At 40.8% G+C, this 18,558-nt stretch overlaps 1 protein-coding gene across 5 annotated transcripts in view; it reads right to left on the reverse strand.

Moving 5' to 3' along the window:
- Abcc4 (ATP binding cassette subfamily C member 4) overlaps nt 1-18,558 on the reverse strand; it is a 216,336-nt gene that overhangs the window by 95,231 nt on the left and 102,547 nt on the right. The window lies entirely within an intron of this gene.

Genomic DNA, 18,558 nt, shown 5'->3' on the forward strand with positions numbered 1-18,558 from the left:
GGTGGTTTTTTTCCCTTTTTTTTTTTTTTTTTTTTTTTTTTTTTTTTTTGGTTTTTTTGAGACAGGGTCTCACTATGCAGTTGAGACTGACCTGGAACTCATTATGTAGCCCAGGATGGTCTCGAACTCACAGTGACCCTCCTGCCTCAACCTCCCAAATGCTGGGATTACAGGCGTGCGCCACCACGCCCGGCTTTAATATGAAGAATAAAACCCAGACTTTCAACAAGGAGTCTAAATTCTGTGTGGTAGAATTAATATTTAAAAGTGTGGAGAAAATAATTCTTATATTTTAGATAAAAAAAATAGCAGAGACATCAACAACAAATTGTGGAAATATATTTATAAGGTGCCAGTCACACACTATACAAAGGTTTCCAAAGGGTGCCTCTCATTCAGCTAAGGAGAACTCCAATTTGGATGGGTTTTTCTGACAAAGTCCTGCTGGGTCCTGCAGTTCCCATCCAGAACATTCCTCAAAACATAACTGGGTTGGTGAGAACTTTTATTCTGTTCTTTTAAGATGTCATTTTAGAGACTGGCCCAAAGTGCTGCAAAAAGTTCAGAAAGACACAGGTCTTTGATCTTTGTGGCTTTGCCATGTATGTCTTTAAAATTTCTGGAATGCACCCAGGGAGGCAAACTGCTTGACAGAGACACTATAAATATCCGAATAAATAAATACATACAAACATCTGGAACCCTGATTAAGCACCAAAGTTTTATTATTTGGGGGAAGGGGGGACAATGAGCAGCATTTTTATTTTTATGGAAAAATGTCCTATTCTTTCCTTACGATAAAGCCCCTCTGATACTAGTAAAGCTTTTAGAAAGCCCACGTCTATAAGTTGCATAGAAAGTGAAGTGCTAATGTTCTGTAGCTGCCTCCCCACAAAGAGGCAACTGCAACTTTACAAGAACTGAAACTTTACTGAAATTCAACTTAAACAGCCAGTGGTAGATGAATATTTATGAAATATTTGCTATTATTTACAACAAAAGTAAATCCAAGCAATGTACTCATTTGTACTAGAGATTCAAATGAAGAGTACACATGGATAGACTTTAACTCATTATGCAATAATTTTGTGGGTTAAAGATATATAAACTGTGTCAGTTTACTCCTCTTTGTGTACAACTGGAACAGTAATAAACAAAAGAGAAGGTAGAATTTGTCATAGTAATTCCCAATGCAATTAAATGAGACCAAAGATTCAAAATGGCCGCAGACCCTATGGTTAAGTGTGACCTGTGAGTCACACAATTATAAACTTGTGACCTATTTAAAACAGCTTCATGTTCAAAACAAACAAAAAATCTCAAATAAGCTCCCTGCCCTACCCCATCATTGGGTTCTTCCACTCAATGGAGATTTGATGAACATAGAAAGGTCCTCTTATCATGCATCTCATTAAGCACAAAGACTTCCTACTGCTCTAGGGACAAAGTAAAAACACTTCACCAGCCCTACACGATCCCAGTGAGCCTTAGTGTGCTGTCCCTCTCTCCACACCCAACACCAGCCAAGTGGCATCCTTCCCCATTTCCAAGCCACCACCAACCAGGCCAAGCAGTCGCCTCATCCATGCCACCAGAGACCCTTAGCTGCCTGCCCCTCAGTTGGCCTCAGCCTTTTTCCCAGCCCCTGAGCCAACTGTCTCTTCTTCCACAACGCCGATCATAAGAGAAATTCCGAGGTCCTTAACCCACGTGGCTCTGGCAGGCAGCCAGGTCGACATCACACAGGTTTTCAGGACCTCTTGGCCTAGCCCAAGCCACTGCCTGACTGAAACACAGGGATCCCGAAGAACTTCTTCACGGGTGGATAGAAGAGTACGTGAATGAGTTTTAAAACTGGCATTTTCAGCATTTGCTCTACTGAGAAGACAGACATGGAACATCATCATGAGAACGGACACCGGCATTGTGACTGGATGGCACTGACCACCCAGAGGTGGGATGAAAGTGGTTACCCAAAGTAGATGTCCACAGAGGTGGAGGGGAAAAAAATAAAGAGCCAGTGGTCAAGTTCAAAACAAGGGGAATGTTCCAGCATATTCCTGTGGCAGCTGCAACCCAGAAACTTGGCCCCACTACAAAAGCATAAGGGCAAGCCGTGTGGGGGGTAAGTGAAATAAATACCCCCAGCCCCGTGAGCCCCTGCTCAGCACCTCCACAGCCCCCCCATACCCAATGGGGCCGCGAGTGCTCAGAAACAGCATGCACATTTACATGGTTCTCGTTTGCCTCTACCTCAAGGAAAGCAGGATAAAATGTGACAAATGAAAGAATTCATCTTGCTCTTCCTTCTACGTTCCTTCTTTGCATCTTCAAGATTTTTAACCCTGCCAGCATCAAATTCAATTTCTTTTGCCCACTCAGTTCATCTTCCCCCAACACATACCACGCCACACCCTGAATCAGTGGTAGGTGATCTACAAGAAAAAAATTCCAGGGCCGAATGTCTGGGTGCCTGAATTCTATCCCCACCAATATGTGCTTCCATAATTGCCTCAGCCATCCCTTGGCATGAAGCTGGCAACTGCACAGACGGAGACTTCTCACCGCTCCCCTGATGACGCCCAATCTCCCACTGTCCGTCAGATCTGTTGTACAGCACACACCAAATTTGGATCCTTCGTGCAGCTTTGACTCTTTCCCTTCCCCTCTCCCCGACTCCTGGGTCTGCCTCTTCTGTGAGCCCTTCCTCATCGATGATGTCCCAAAGTCGGCTCCAGCCCATCACACTCCCAACGTCCAGTATGCCGGAAGATACACATTCCCCAGCTGCGGGAAGAAGGTGACTCCATTCTCCCTCTCTCTCGAAAGGATGACAGTCCACATCGGCCACGGGCTCTTAAACAAAAGGCAACAGAAGCTGGGCAGGGTAGCACACGCCTGTAATCCCAGCTACGCCAGAGGCTGTCAGGAGACCCGCATGCTCAGAGCCAGCCTAGGCAATTGAGTGAGACTGTGTCTCAAAATAAAAAGAGCCTGGGTACAGTTCTGTGTCCGATCTGCTTAATATCAAGAATAAAAAAGAACACGGAATCTAACAGCAAGCTAGAGACTGCCAAAAAATTTGCAGGTATATTAAGACCTGGCACGGAGTTAGAAAGTTTTCTCCCTGCAACAGATAAACACAATGAAGAGCAGACCATCTCATAATTCACTTAAGATTGCACCCGGGTAGTGGCCCTAAGAATCAATATGCATTTCTTTGTGGATAGTTAAAAAGATATCCACAGAATAACTGTCAAATTTTATGCATTCTCTCAAGAGAGAAACCTGAGGACTAAAGACAGAGTAGAAATCTCTGCAAAATGAGAAAAGGGTTTGAAATCCATAAGACCATTTGGGTGAACTTTGGGGGGTGGGGAGTGACAAATTCTCCACTTGCAAGTGTGCTACTTGTGCCCAGCAAACCTGTTTGCAGGGACGCTCTTGACCTTGTATTTATGGGTTTCCATGGCTAATTTTTTCATACTAGTTTTTCCTCTTTTTCCTTCAAATCCATATTCTGCCCGACGTTTCCCATCACTCACAGGTTATATGTGCTATTGTAACCCACAGGAACAAATATTCATGGCCTAAGAGCCATACTGCAAGCTTTTCATGCATATTAGGCAAAAATCAGGCTTCTAAAGGACATCAAAGTCCTTTCAGACCATGACCTTAACTGTGTTCTCTACCAGCATTCACAACTTGGTTGCATTAAATAATACCAGAGTAGGCTCATAATGAAATAAGATCACGACAGGATCCCAGTCTCTCGGGCTATCGTGGACTCTGCATCCCGCAGATGAAAGGTCGGGCTGCTCATCACGGCACGGTTCCCTTAGATCTGAACAGACCCATCAGTCACAAATTTGAAATTGCTAATATTTTCATCGGAAAGGAGTGAAAGAGCTTTAATTCACCAAGACATGACAACTTGAAGGCAGAGGTGAGACGGCGCTTCAGGCCGGATGAGGTCACGATATCAAATGCTATGAGATGCGATCAAGGCCCTAATGGAGCAGTGGACCCCTACAGTGCCTTTCTTCACTCCAACCAGAACACATGATCCCATATTCTTGGGCTTTTTGGTCAATTTACCTTCCACCTAAGGCTCACCTTGTTTCTCCAAGTTTTCATTCTGACACATTATCATCCACTTATTTTTGTCCTTCAAACTTAGCAAACAAAACAAAAGGTTCAGAAAGTAAAGAATGCAAGGATCCTGTGAGGTGCACTACACAGGCAGAGTGCACAGCATGTGCCGTGCAGATGGAGGTCCGCTGACGAGCTGACTGAACTGCAGACCGCACCGGGCAGGAGCGCAGAGTCCACGACATCTAGTGTATTCGTGTATTTCAGTCAGTACCTACAGAGAAGCTGAGACATGAGGGTGCAGGGGAGTGGGAGAAATCCCTAAGGCTGCCCCCCAGACTCTAATCCAAGGACCCTGTCACTCTTCCGTGGCAAACAGCTGGCTTATTCGGTATACCTTTTTCTACATTTTTAACTTCTTGTAAGGACCATCGAGATATAAAGGAAACTGGAAGTGGGTTTTCCCACAAGCAAAGGAAATAACAATACATTCAAGTTTTACATCTAATTTTCCCAATAAAAACAGTAAAAAGATGGCTAAAATTAGATTTTACCCTTATATGGTTTGTGATAAAGTATGTGAGCAAAAATCACAGTATTTTACTAAAATAGTGCGTCTCGTGGAAACTGAGTAGTAACATTTCTTAGACATTGTTTTCCTGAAAACTTTCAAATACCATTTGCCTCCTAGGGATCACAGGCCAACAAGAATACAGAACTCGCCGGGCGTGGTGGTACGTGTAATCCCAGCACTCGGGAGGCTGAGGCAGGAGGATCGCTGTGAGTTCAAGACTAGCCTGGGCTACATAATGAGTTCCAGGTCAATCTCAACTACATAGTGAGACCCTTTCTCAAAAACAAAACAAAACAAAACACCCCAAAAAAACAAAAATATAAAATGGAAAACTTCAGAAGTTAACTCAAAAGTTTTAAGTACCTTTCATTACAGCGTATTGTTATTATTATCTCATTTTATTATTAGTTACTGTTGTTCATCTCTTTCTGTGCCTAATTCATAAATTAAATTTTATCACTGGCATGTGTGTATAAGGAAAAACACAGCGCACAGAAGGTTCGGTACTGTCTGTAGCTACAGACATCCACTGGCGGTTATGGAAATTATGCCTCACAGTGAGAGGGGACAACTGTACTTCAAAACAATTATGAGACGGGGAGAAAAAAGCAAATAAGGAATCTCTTTGTCTTTTCAATCATCACAATTTGTGGGTAGAGCAGGAAAAGTAAATAAAAACCGAACCAGGTACCAAAGTCTAACGACAGAGAAAAGGAGTTTTAAGTGCGATTTCATCTGGGTTGGCAGACCTGTGACTCCAGCCTGCTCTTATACACTGCAGGTCCATGCCAAGTCCGGAACTCAACTACCAACCCTGGTAACGAGGTTTCTATTGACCAGACCAAGACAAATCACTCAATCTTCTGTATTTCCCATGTTTCTTTAAACATACAGACCAGTTGTGTGGGATTCCGATGATGGCAGAATCCAGATGGCTGAGATCCTTCCAAGAATCCCTCGTGGTGCCATTTTGATCACAGCAATGACTACCATCTCTGACCATGTTATTTGAGTCGAATGACAATCAGTCCTATTAAACATTAGACTCCATTTCCAAAGCAGCTTGAAGACTTTTAGATGAATTTATAACTAGCTTAAAATGGATCTTAATAATCAAAGACATCTGAAAATAGGTAACAGCACCTCTAAGTAGAGAGAATTTGAGAACCAACATCTCTTTTTACCTCATGTGTGCGTGTGTGTGTGTGTGTGCGCACGCGCATTGTTTCCATTCCCAGGAAGGATGTGAATGCCAAAGAGCTCACTATGGTACCGCTACTCCACTGTTACCTCCTATAATCCCAACTACTATAAATTTCAGAGCCAATCTTTTCCTAAAACATGATTATTCATAAAATGACAAAAACTTTAATAAGTCAGGACAATATACTAAAGACATTTCGAGAAAGTAGAGGGCCATAAGAGGCTAAAGAATTGCCCAGCTTTCAAAAAAAAAGTAGCCTTTCCTACAAAGATTATTTTCTCTTTTCCACTGTGGGGCTCATTCCTTTCCAAATACTAAAGCCTTCTAAAAACTGATAAAAGCAAGGAAGTTTATGTAAAACCTGAAAAAACTGAATGAGGACCAGAGCAGACCAGAGAAACTGAAAGGTTTTTTTTGCTAACTTTCACAGCTGTCCCTCAAGTCATAATCCGTACTTCAGCACACATACACTTGGGCAGACGCCCATCAGGCCCACACGGAGATGCCTGTGATATGTGACGGGCCATCTAAGTCATGACATTTTCTGGACTTTTTGAAAATGTTTCTGAACAACACGAGTAAACATTATTTGATCTTTAAATGAAGAGGTGAAGTACTATTGCAGTGCAAACTACAATACATAGGATTGAAAACGACTGGAGAAGGCAGAACACACTATCTGGTTACCTTATGTAAAACTCCCAGCAGGCAGACATATGGAGATGCTTAATAAATATTGGATTATAACCTGCACTCGATAAATGATTTGCCGCAATCTTGTTCTTTAATTTTCTTTAATTTACAGCCCATGTACTTCACTTAAACTAATGGAGACAATAAAAAGGGAGAGGATGGGGCAAGCCGGCCGAGAAGCGCCTAGAGACACCGTGGGGCCACTCAAGAGGTAGAGGCTGCTGCAGAGTTTTTGCTGCTTTGTTGTTACCACAAATGAAGTGAGACAATGGCATCGACGGAGTCTGGATACGTTTAGATTGGCAAATAAATTACGATACTGCTATAAAATGAAAAGACACGGGGGAATAGTCCAAAAGTATTACACTTCTGGATAACCCTCAATGTGACAGGTAACTAGACTATCAATGCCAAGAGACAAAACCCCTATCACACAACAGATAGCTAAGACATTAGAGGGTGAAGGGGAAACTAAAATCCTAAAAATCCCGATGCCTTTACAAACAGCCTGTTTTTTGTTTTCCTAAGCTCCTATCAAACAATTTCTCAGTAAATCCCACTGGGTGATAAAATCATTGCGTGACTGAACTGAACCCTAAGATGTAAGACTAGTTAGGGGCTCTCCAACCTGAAGACATGAATACCTTGCAGCAGGTGGTAAACTAGCAAGCTCTGTCTCAAGAAGTATATGTTCTGATATATCTCAAGGCCACAGCCAGGCAGTGATTTACGGCACTTGATTTATTGGTTTATTAATGCTAATGGAGCAGTACACATAGAAGAGCTTCATTTGTCCTGTTTGATTTATTAGTCCTTTAAATGCTTAAAAATATAACCTGTCATTTCTAAGAACCAACCAGAAACCTCATTTTCTGTGAAGGCTGTTTTAGCCATAGTTTGAGCAAGAAGACGTTATGAAGTATCAGAACGTCCATCTGATAGAAATGCAGAAGAATTGCTCAGAATTAACAGAGTGAACAAACCTCAGAATGTCTCTAAAAACATCCCATGAATAAAATTCGAAGGCTCAACAATCTAAAACTGCCTCAGGTCAACTTTAAATTTCACTTGTGAAATTTGTCATTTTTCACGCTTTCTGAAAAAGGTGAATACATGGAAGTTCGACATTTTGATCCTTTACAGCATTTATTTTTCAATAGTAAGTTTCTCCTACTCCTAGGAAATATACTGACTTCCCTGGAATAATTCCAATTTCCATTTAAATAGAACATAATTTATAAAATTTCAAACTGTCTTTCCTTAATTACACAACAGACTTCTGTACTGAACTTCAGCCGTATCATTTTCAAACAAAAAGTAAACCAGATGTTTGGTACTTACATGCAAAATTGAGCTCTCATTGTAAAACCAAATTAAATTTAAAATGAACTCTGGAATGAAGCTAAGCTCCATTGAAAACAAAAACAAAAACAAAACAAGCAAAGAAACAAAAAACACATACACTATTGATTTTGTTTTATGGCTTGTTAGCCTTGGTCATTTTATCTGTTTTTCGTGGCAGTCAGACACACACTTCCTAAACTCTATTTATCAAAATTAGTATATTCTCTTGGAATCTGTAAACTCAAAAAACATCTCATTGTGTCATTTAAACAAAGTATCAACCAATGTGCTATATATTTATATGTGTCTATGTATAGAATTGTCTTAATTCTTGTACCCCAAAAAAGTTGGTACTATTATTACCGTCCTCATCGCACAGATAAATAGAAAACTGGTGAGGCCACGCACGTAGCCTGCCAGGATGAGGCGGGGATTCAGGCAGACAGGTTGGATCTAAAGTCATGTTCTTTACCACAGGAGATCATGCATCACAAACCACATGGTGGTTCAAAACCACAATTAGGAAAGAAAGAAAAAGCATTCCATCTGCTAGTAGGTGAAGCCCAAGGTCACCTTATATGCTGGTTTACTTTCAAACTTTAAATTCCACACTTCTTTTTTTTGCGACAGGATCTCACTATGTAGTTGAGACTGACCTGGAACTCACTATGTAGCCCAGGCTGGTCTCGAACTCACAGCAATCCCCCTGCCTCAGCCTCCTGAGTGCTGGGATTACAGGCCTGCACCACCATGCCCGGCTCCACTCTTCTTTGTTTTATTTGTGTTTGGAGACAGGGTCTTAATCCCACACTTCTTCAGTTAAAGGCAATAATTTAAAACATATTGTGGCGTGATAATAAAAAAAGAACCCATACACACACACACACACACACACACACACGCACACACACAAACATGCTCTCATAAAACACATCAATGCTCCATAAGATAACTGCTTCATTCGAGAGATCGTCTTTTTTATCTAACATCAAATCAAAACCTGAAATGAGAAGGGGAGAAAAGATGGTCTACATTAGAAAAAAAAGTTCCCAATGTTTATCCAAAAATTATGAGGTACTCATTCTGCAGTATAAAATTTCAAAGTCTGATCTCATCTAATGTTTAGCTACTCTGATAGAACGGAGTCCAGCGGAAGACACACCTGAAAGCCAAGTCATTGATCTTTAAACTCCTACAGCTTAAGGTATGGTAAGGGGCAGAGTGGAGAGGAAACGTGGCAGAGGGGAACCAAGGCTTCTTCCACTGAATTTTTGAAATTCTGCGTTGTACGACTTAAATCTACTAGCCTGGTCTACGGCCTGACAGCTCCTTAATAGCAGCTTACCTGATTGTGCACTGACTCTGTGAAGTCTGGATGAGACTGGTGCTCCCTTTATTATGCTGACTTTTTATGTCAACAACTGTTTGTTTAATCTTGAAGTCAAGAAAGAACAATTTTCTAGTAACACAATTTTCATCATTCTGAAATACATGTTAATTTTCTTTTTACTTACAGGACCATTTCACGGCTAACTTTCAAAAGCTGGCACCAATAAAGAAATACTTCTGATTACAATGTGATTCATTAAACCAGATTTGACTTTTTAATTTTAATGCTAAGTAATAGGGAAAATACAGAAGATTTATATTACTATCAGATATAATTTTAAGATATCTCTACTGTTTTATTCTCCAAATTGGGAATAAATTTATAGTTCCCTCAAAGGAAATAAATTTTAGAGCCCAGGGCATTCTGACACCAATAGCAGAAAAAAGTTTTGGAAAAAAAAATGTTTTAAACAATGACTACTTATAAGAAAGCAACCATTCCCTTGTACCTTAAGTATTTAAATGTAACAACAACAACAACAACAAAAACTTCACAACTCTGCCTTAAAGCATTCTTGCTGATCCAGGTATGTGGAATTATACATGTGAGAAAACACATTTTAAAACAAATAAACTTACACTGTAGTATCTGCAAAAATCTTCAGGTGCTCTGTTTTTCTCTTCCCACCCTCAAAATTCTCCATACTGATTCTATGCTTTCATCAGACAGAATGTGAAAGGAGACCAGTCTCCGAATCAAAAGAACTCTTCTATAAACTTCCACTTGAAGTTCAGAGAGAAATCATTAATTATTGACTTAAACACCCTGAAATCAGGGACTTGGGGCTTCAAATCCACCAGGGCAGACGCTCTGGTTTCTAAGAGTGTTTTCACAACAAGCGGCACCACAGAGAACTTCACCAACAGCAGACCTGCAGGCAAGATTTTCCTATCGTGATGAGCGTGATTGTGTTTAAAATAATGTCTGGGTAAAGATTCCTAAACACCAGAACAAGTCTAAAATAGACTTTCCAGGTGTTCAAGAGGTTGAAACACTTGCCCATGTGATACAATCTATTAAAATGCAAATGCAAGATGAGAAATGCAAGCATTTCCAGAACAGAAAACTTGATTTGGCGATAGCTCTCCTTACAATCACAGTATCTTAATAAACAACTCAAAATGTACTTTGAAGCTTGTCAAGTCTTTCTTTAGCTATGGACTTAAATGAGGAAATTTCTCAAAGATTAATAATCCTGGTTCCCAAGAATGAGAACACTCAAATTCATCGTGGCTGATTTCGTGGTACAATTACTTAAACTCATGCTCTCTCCTGCGGAGACTTCTGAAAAGCCCAAGTACTCATAGGTCCTTGTAAAAGGCAACACGAATTCCAAGACAAGCTGTAGCATCCAGACATTCCTCAAAGGGAAAGGAAATCATCTGAAGGTAGTCAAGAATCTGGTTAGAAACTGTGTTGAGTCTGCTGTAAGCTTAGAGATTGTGATCTTAAATAAAGAATCACTTCCTCTGGTTTCCTAAACTCCTCTCATACTCCCACTGGTGTGATTTCAATTTGAAAACAATTCGCCTTGAAGTACCAGGAGGATTATTTTGGGAGATTTTATAAAACCAACATCACTCAGTTACACAACTGATTATGAAGAAGGTGTACACAATCAGGCTATGTTTGTAAGTGGGTGCACTGTGCGTAAGTATATATCTTGATCACTATTCTGCAGCTGTCTTAAGTTTTTAACCACATCTTTTCTATATGAAATCACAATCCTATTTCATATGAAATATAGGTGCAGCACAGTTTTTGGAAAAAATCCATTCTTTGTACTTATGCTTGCAAATATCTTTGGAGATAGGAATTTTGTGCCCCAATTCTTGGGATCGCAGGAGACAACTATGATGACCAATACATGACTGATGAAGGACAAGGTCACTCTTTCTACCTATTAGGAACCCACAGACAAGTGGTATGAGGGCCAGCCTAGCAATCACAATGCTATTTCGACTAGAACTGAGCACCTCAGCATCACAACCTACGTGTCAACTCTCTGCTGATTACAGTTTTAACATGTTTACTGATGTCTTAAAAATGGATTAATTCCTCATCTCAACTTCTTAGTGGCCTGTAGTTCATTCAGCAAAACTATGAAATACCAAACATGTAATTCACAGGAGTGTTGAAAGTATTCTTCAATGCATATCGAAACCCCAGGAAATTTATTAGGTATTTGACAGTTTCATTTCCTTGATTGGTAAATGACAGGGGAACTTGGAACCACGGATGGTCTAGTTCCATGAATCACGGCTTCCAAAGAACCAAAGTATATTTTTCTCTCCAAGTCATCACGTACCGGGAACAAAGTCTGCCATATATAATCTATTACAAATTATACTTCTGAAAAATAATTATAGGGAAGAACCCAAATTAATATAAACACCAAGTATAAGACAAAAAGGCCCTAATTTTATTTTAATACTGTAAAGTTCCACTGTTCCTTTATGGGTGTCACTTGCAGAGATGCAAATATACTCCTGAAATCTTCCCTTGTTCTAAGCGCCCAACAAGTATTTACTCAACGGCTACAATGTGACCAACCCTGGGTTCTGAGATTCAGCAATAAATCAGCAGAGAAGCTCCAAGATATCTGAAGCACAAAGCAAATCAAAGCTGCACATTCGATTACCTACTTTATAATGTGACTATAATTTTGATATATAGTGCTCAATTCAGCAGCACATTTAATAATTCTGATACATGCTATCAAAGTTTTGACTGAGAATTTTAACTTTCTATGAAATAAAATGTCACAGACTCAATGCTATAAATATTCAGATTTTGTTCTGGTTCTTCACAGCAAAGTAATTTTTGCACTAAAGGGGAGACATAAAATAAGAGAGCATGCAAACTCCAGGTACAAATGAAAATCAAAGCTCTCTCCATGGTGAGAGCTTCATTTTTGATTTGAAGTATTTAACTTTACAGCAAAACAGAATGGAATTCAATCTAGCCAGTCTCCATTGACTTCCACTTGGTATCCAAAATCAGTTATTCTTAAGTTCTCGGTAATACACTTATCCATATTTACTCATGTTCAAGTTGGCCCAAAATATGATTTAATTTGTCCTTTAAATGACTGCACAAAACCAAAGAACTACTCATGAAGATACTTCGATGCATTTCTGACAGACACAAAGAACTACAATGTTGAACTAACTAGTAGGGAGGAAACCTATTACAGTGACAACACTGACGTACTATCAAACTCATATCCAGGTAATCCCAAGTACTGAAAGTATAATTCCAGACACTAGGTACCAGAGACAGCTGAGCTCTAAGTTAGCTGATGGATAAGACGGCATAGACACCAACCACATCAATGAAAACTCCAGAGCCTGGAGAATAATGTCCTAGCCACAGACATCAGAAGTGGAGAACTTAATTCTGACAGAATAGGGAGCACAAAGATAATAGAAGATTCAGGCAGGAAATATGTAATTATTTACATTAGAACATAACCATAATTTTGTTAAGTATTATAAATATTTTGATTTAAAAAACTGAACTTCATGTGAAATAAAACATCACAGATTCAATGCTGTAAACATTTAGGGATTTTTTGAGTTTCTTCATGGTAATTAAAGTTTATAATAAAGGGGTAGAGATAAGATATAAATGTATAGGGCTGGGGATTTAGCTCAGTGGTGCCACCACCTGCCTTGCTAGCTCAAGGTCCAGAGTTCGATCCCTGGTATCCCCTCCCAAAAAAATGTGTACTATTTAATACACACACACACACACACACACACACACACCTGGAAATTGAAACAAAATGAACAATGAAAAAAACAATGAAGCAAAACATGATCCTCATAATTTCTTCAAATATGTGATTATCACTTTAAACTAGGTACCAGCTTCCCGGATCCTATCTTTTCAACATTTTATTGGACACCCATGGACAGACACAACGCTTTCTCTGTTACCAAGTTCCCAGTGTTTCCATGTATGAACTGTTGTGGGGGAAGAAAAACATGAATAAAGAGTGATCAGGACATTCTAACAGATTTAAAGTGACGCTAAAGAGAAGCAGTATTTAGCAGCTGTTAGAACAGTGGTACAATAATTGCACTTATAGAGATTACTGATAAAATAACAATGATAATCAAATATATATAACTCTGTAACTATTTAAACTCTTAAAAGCTTTTATCATATTATTAGCAGTAAATGAGCAACTCCCATAAAATATCACTTACTATCATCCCTGATAAGGGTTTAAGTACATAACCATTGTTATGTGAAAAAAACATTATTTTTAATATGTGACAACTAGACAGGATTTAATTACCACACCTACTTCAAACCATTAGCTGTTTCATTCAAAGCCGAAAAAATAATATTTATGCGGCTATTGAGAATCATTATGATTGATGCAATCTTTTGTGTTATTTCCTTTAGAGTCACTTGCATTTGTTATTATTAACAAGAAAAAAAAGAAAGGGGAAATGTGTGTTTTTGTTTTGCAACAAAGCCTTTCAGATGATGACTAACTTCACTCTTTGAATAGAAAAAGCCTCTTAAACTAACTAATGTACATATAAATATGTTCTTTACAACGTGCACGAAGCAAGGATAGGGGAGGAAAAAGCCTGTAGGACTTATGCCAGAATTAAAAACAACCTCGGCAAGATGAGTACACGCAAGCTGTCAGGACAGTTATTCTTATTCTCAATTTCTTACAGCTCATCTGCTCTCAAGGAAGAAAAATCATAGTTTCTTTTAACTATATCCACAACAGATCTCACTTGAAAGGAAACACAGCAAGTGATTTGGCATGAATGGGCATATTACCAATTTTCCAGCAACACTACTGAATATTTATGTCAGTGACGAATGATGACACTGGTGAGATATTTTAACACGAAGCCTTGCCTTGTAAATCGTCTGGATGACGCTGCGTCAAAACAACACCTACCATAAATCAGAGGCTTTAAGACCAGTATTTCTTGTTCGAACATGCTACCTGCTCAGCACGAGCACTTGTGCGAACAGGCATAGATTAATGTGTGCTAAGCAGAGCCATTTTACCTCCAAACTTATAGAGCTATAATTTAACAGGCCTATTATTGTCAAGGTAATTCTGACAGTGCTGAAATATTGCACTTGTTAAAATATGCATTCAGCACTAACTCTAGTGGTCATTTGAACTGAATAAACAGACAGGCATCCCTGCAATTAGATTTCTTCTCTATTGATGACTTTTCTTTTCTGTGAGGGCAGCTGCAAGTTGACAACTGATTTTGTAAGTAGTATGGCGAGAGTGTCTTTCTGATAACACAAAAAGCTCACCGTGTTACTTTCAATTCGCTTTTCGCTTGTTTGCAAGTTATTTAGCAACTTGCAGTGAATTCGGGAGTCCCTTTCCAGGCTATAGAAAGGGAACAATAGCTCACGCAGCCCTCCTCCTCCAGCCCCCGTAAGATGCACAGCCTCATTGAGGTATTTTACATCGCGGAAGTCATCTACAGGGCCCAATTTCCCACTCAGCTGGGCTGGGAACTGGCACTGGGGCAACTCCAGATTTTTGATTAGGGAGGATATGAGAAAGTCTGCCTCAAAATCTAGGGCCACTGCTCATGTGCCACGATGACAAGCACCTTCCAGGGAAAAAAATTAAAATACAACAGTCAGCATGTTTCTTATTTTTTTTTCTATATCTTACTTCTCACTTAAGTCAAGCAATAAAGGAAAGATGATGATATAAACTTGTACTTTTTTACATAAAAATGCAAAATGCATAAATGAGCATACACACATCACAGAAAAATAAATTGTGTGGAGGAACAGACTGGGTGGGCATCAATCAAGATTAATGCTGTACTTCCCAAGAGGATAAACAAACACATCTACCAACATCTACACGTCTACCAACACCAGTGGCTCAGTTTCTTAAAGCCAAATTTAAAAAGTAAAAAGGGCAAACAAATGTTTATCTGGAGCCCAGTAAGATCAGCAGAGTTGGCCATAACGAGGCAAGAGAAGCCAGGATAACCCGCCACTCAGCTGGTCTCCGAGTCAAAGCAGGGGAGCCAGAAACTGGGTGGAATAAATGGTGTCTGCTGAAACAGAAACACTCTCATGATGTGGATGATGATTCAAAAAAGTGTGGTTCTCTTTCTCCCTTCAGTCATGTTTCAAAGGACACAGGAGCAGGTCATACAAATGGCCAGAATCTATCCTTTAGGAATTAAAAAGTGTGCAGCCAAGAAGCCCTGTCTATTTCAGTTACTACAGGCCAAAGTGTTAGTTTGGAATCCAAATACCCTCGTATGAAATGCAAGACTTTCCTGGACGACATCTTAATATTTCCTTAAATAATGTTTCAAAAAATAAAGAAAATGCTTTCAAAAGTCTCTATCAGTACATATCAAGGTACAAAGACTCACGCGATAAATATGGGATTTATGAGAAAGGTTTAAAAGCAAACCTGGGCTTTGCCAGGCACATGCCAGACCTGCCCCTCATCCTGCAGAGCCTGCTGCCCCCTTGTGCCCAAGGTAGAAGTAGCACAGATTGGGCCCTCGCAAGGCAAACCTGATTTCCATTTAAAAGAGAAGCCAGCTCTTGCACTCTGAATGACTTACTGTTGACCCGGTATTTGCGTGACCCGTTTGAACTGCAATGAGACTAAAAGCAAAGACAAATTTTGGCAAGAAAAGGCAGATGCAGCCAATGGCATCAGATAATGTGTGAAATGCGCTATTTGAGTGAGGTCATGATCAAACTGTGGAGGAAGTGCAGACAACAGCTGAAACTGTGAGTGTCTGCAACAGGCACACATAAACTATTACCAAAGTGCACGGGGCTGGACACGGTGGCGCATGCCCGTAATCCCAGGACTCGGGAGGCTGAGACAGGCCTCAAACTCACAGTTTGAGGTCAGCCTGGGCTACATAGTGAGTTCAAGGCCAGCCTAAACTACACATAGTGAGATCCTTTCTAAAAAAACAAAAACAAAACAAAAACAAAAACACAGGACAGATAGAATAATAAGAGATGGAGAAGAAGTAAAAGAAAAGCGTCCCTTGACAGTTATTTTAATAGGCGGTGACACAATGCTTTGGCTCAATTCTACGCAAATATATTAAGATTTATAAGATTAAGAAAGACAAGTGCATGGTAAAGGAATCACACCATATAACAGACAAACTTCGTGTGCCCATACCCAAATTCAAAGCAGCAACTTAAGTCTTAACATCTTGGCGAGGTTACATCCAAGGTGTGATCTCCTTGGACATGGGCTATCTGGAACGATGAGGTAGCCAGGGAAAGCTCACTCTCCAGAGGAAACATGTACCTTTCAAGTTAGCTTTGCGTGGACCGCTAAATGTAAACAAGTGAACATGGGACTCTGGTACCAGAGCCAGTATTTTAGGTCTGGGTCTCTGAGGACAAAGGTTCTCCCACTGATTAGCAACAAGGGTGAGGGTGTAGGAGGGATAGCACGATGGGCTGGAGCAGTCCTACATGGTGCAAAAGATGCTCCCACATTCCAGGGCCACCAAGCCATCAGGAACTTCGGCCAGGCCTTGAGTCCAAGCCGGGGACCCTGCAGGGGGCAAAGCAAGTGGGCTCAACCTGAAGCTTCCGTACCACTCCCCCCCACACCTGAACATACACCTGGTACGCGTTCTTTCCGTTCCCTCAGTTTCTAGAATGTGCGAGGATATCAGGATGCTGCTCCTAGGAAACTCTTCCTGAGCCCCAGGGCTCCCTTGATAGCTTGCTCTGAACTCCTAAGAAGAGAGTAGCTGTTTCTTGTCTCCCTGCACTGCTCAGAGAACACCCCCTGTAACTCAGGAGGGAGACGGGGTGGCAGGGCTTCCACACATTTAACACACACACTGGACAGTACTGAAGGACAGAACTGCTACCTTGCTACCCTAGAGGTGAGTTTTAAAATACATATTCTAGAGCCATTACAGTATGTAAATTAATAATATAAGCTATTGGGTATAATTTAAAGCTTTGGTATGTCCATCGTTGGACAGAAGTGCAAACATTTTTATCCAAATGAGAACAGAAATCTGAGAAACAATTTTCATCTTTTTTTAAGTCTACCACTGAAAAAGTACCACTAAAAAATTCACAACTTAAAAAAAAGATTCACAACTTCTAAGCACACTTGGCAAACAAGGTCTACCTGGAATATTCATGTGGGCTCTTCCTTCACTGAAGGGATAAAACCCCTGATAACAGATCTAGCAGGGGGCGGCAGGATGAATCCCCGTGTGCAGCTCTAAGAGGAGTGACCTCCCAGACTGAGCTGGCCTCAAATCTCCTCACAACGAACAAATCAGCAGGAGAAGAAGCCCTGGGTCTTGACCTGGAAGGGCCTGGTTAACCACAGTCGGCCGCATTCCCAGGCTCTTGGTAACAGAATCAGGCCCCCTTGGGCATCACAGTGTGTGTCTGGAACTGGCTGAGTCAGCAGCTTCTTAGCCCCAATGGTACAGACAACCCCCCCACCCTTAACTGCTGCCGCAGTCAGACTGTAGCTTGTGCAGACTCTGCAGGTCATAATTCCTTAAACTCTGCACATTGCCCAGGCCAAACGGGTGTTGGGAAAATCTATTCAAGATGCTTTCCAGAACAGTCTTATTTAACCCTCACAGCAAACATGTCACGTAGGAAGGGTGGGAGTTGTTTCCATCCCACAGGTAAGGACCGTGAAGTTCAGAGGCTCCATCACTGTTGCTAACAGAGCTGGGCAAGGACCACAGGGTTAGACACTGCTTCAAGCACCAGGGCACACATGAACCTGCTTAATTTTCACAGAATTCCAATATGGTAAATAAGAACGGCGTCCCCATTTCATAGATAAGAACAAGGCAGAGGGAAATTAAGTAACTACCACATGGGTGTAAATATAACCACAACCAGATATCACTACTAGGTACTAGGGCTAAGGTTGAACCCAGAGCCGGCTCCAGGGTCCATGTCTTAACCAAGACATCCTGCTTTGGGATTTGCCACCTGATGGCATCACATCTTTGGCCTTGGCCACACAGCCAATCAATGGCCAGGCTGCAGCTGGTCCTGTGCTTCCACCCTCTGGCCCTACGGGTTCTTTTCAACGACCATCTGCATAGACAGAGCCACTCTGGGCTTCCCAACTGACCAGGGTGGGATATGTGGTGATGGCTAACTCTTCTCGGAAACCCAGGGGAAAGAGGCCACCTTCAGAAGCCAAGATGGGTCAGAGGGATGCAGGGCAGAGGCTTCTGCCACCCAGAAACTAAC

This window comes from Fukomys damarensis, unplaced genomic scaffold (genome assembly GCF_012274545.1).
Source record: "Fukomys damarensis isolate Sample0158 unplaced genomic scaffold, DMR_v1.0_HiC HiC_scaffold_6, whole genome shotgun sequence".
NCBI lineage: Eukaryota > Metazoa > Chordata > Mammalia > Rodentia > Bathyergidae > Fukomys > Fukomys damarensis.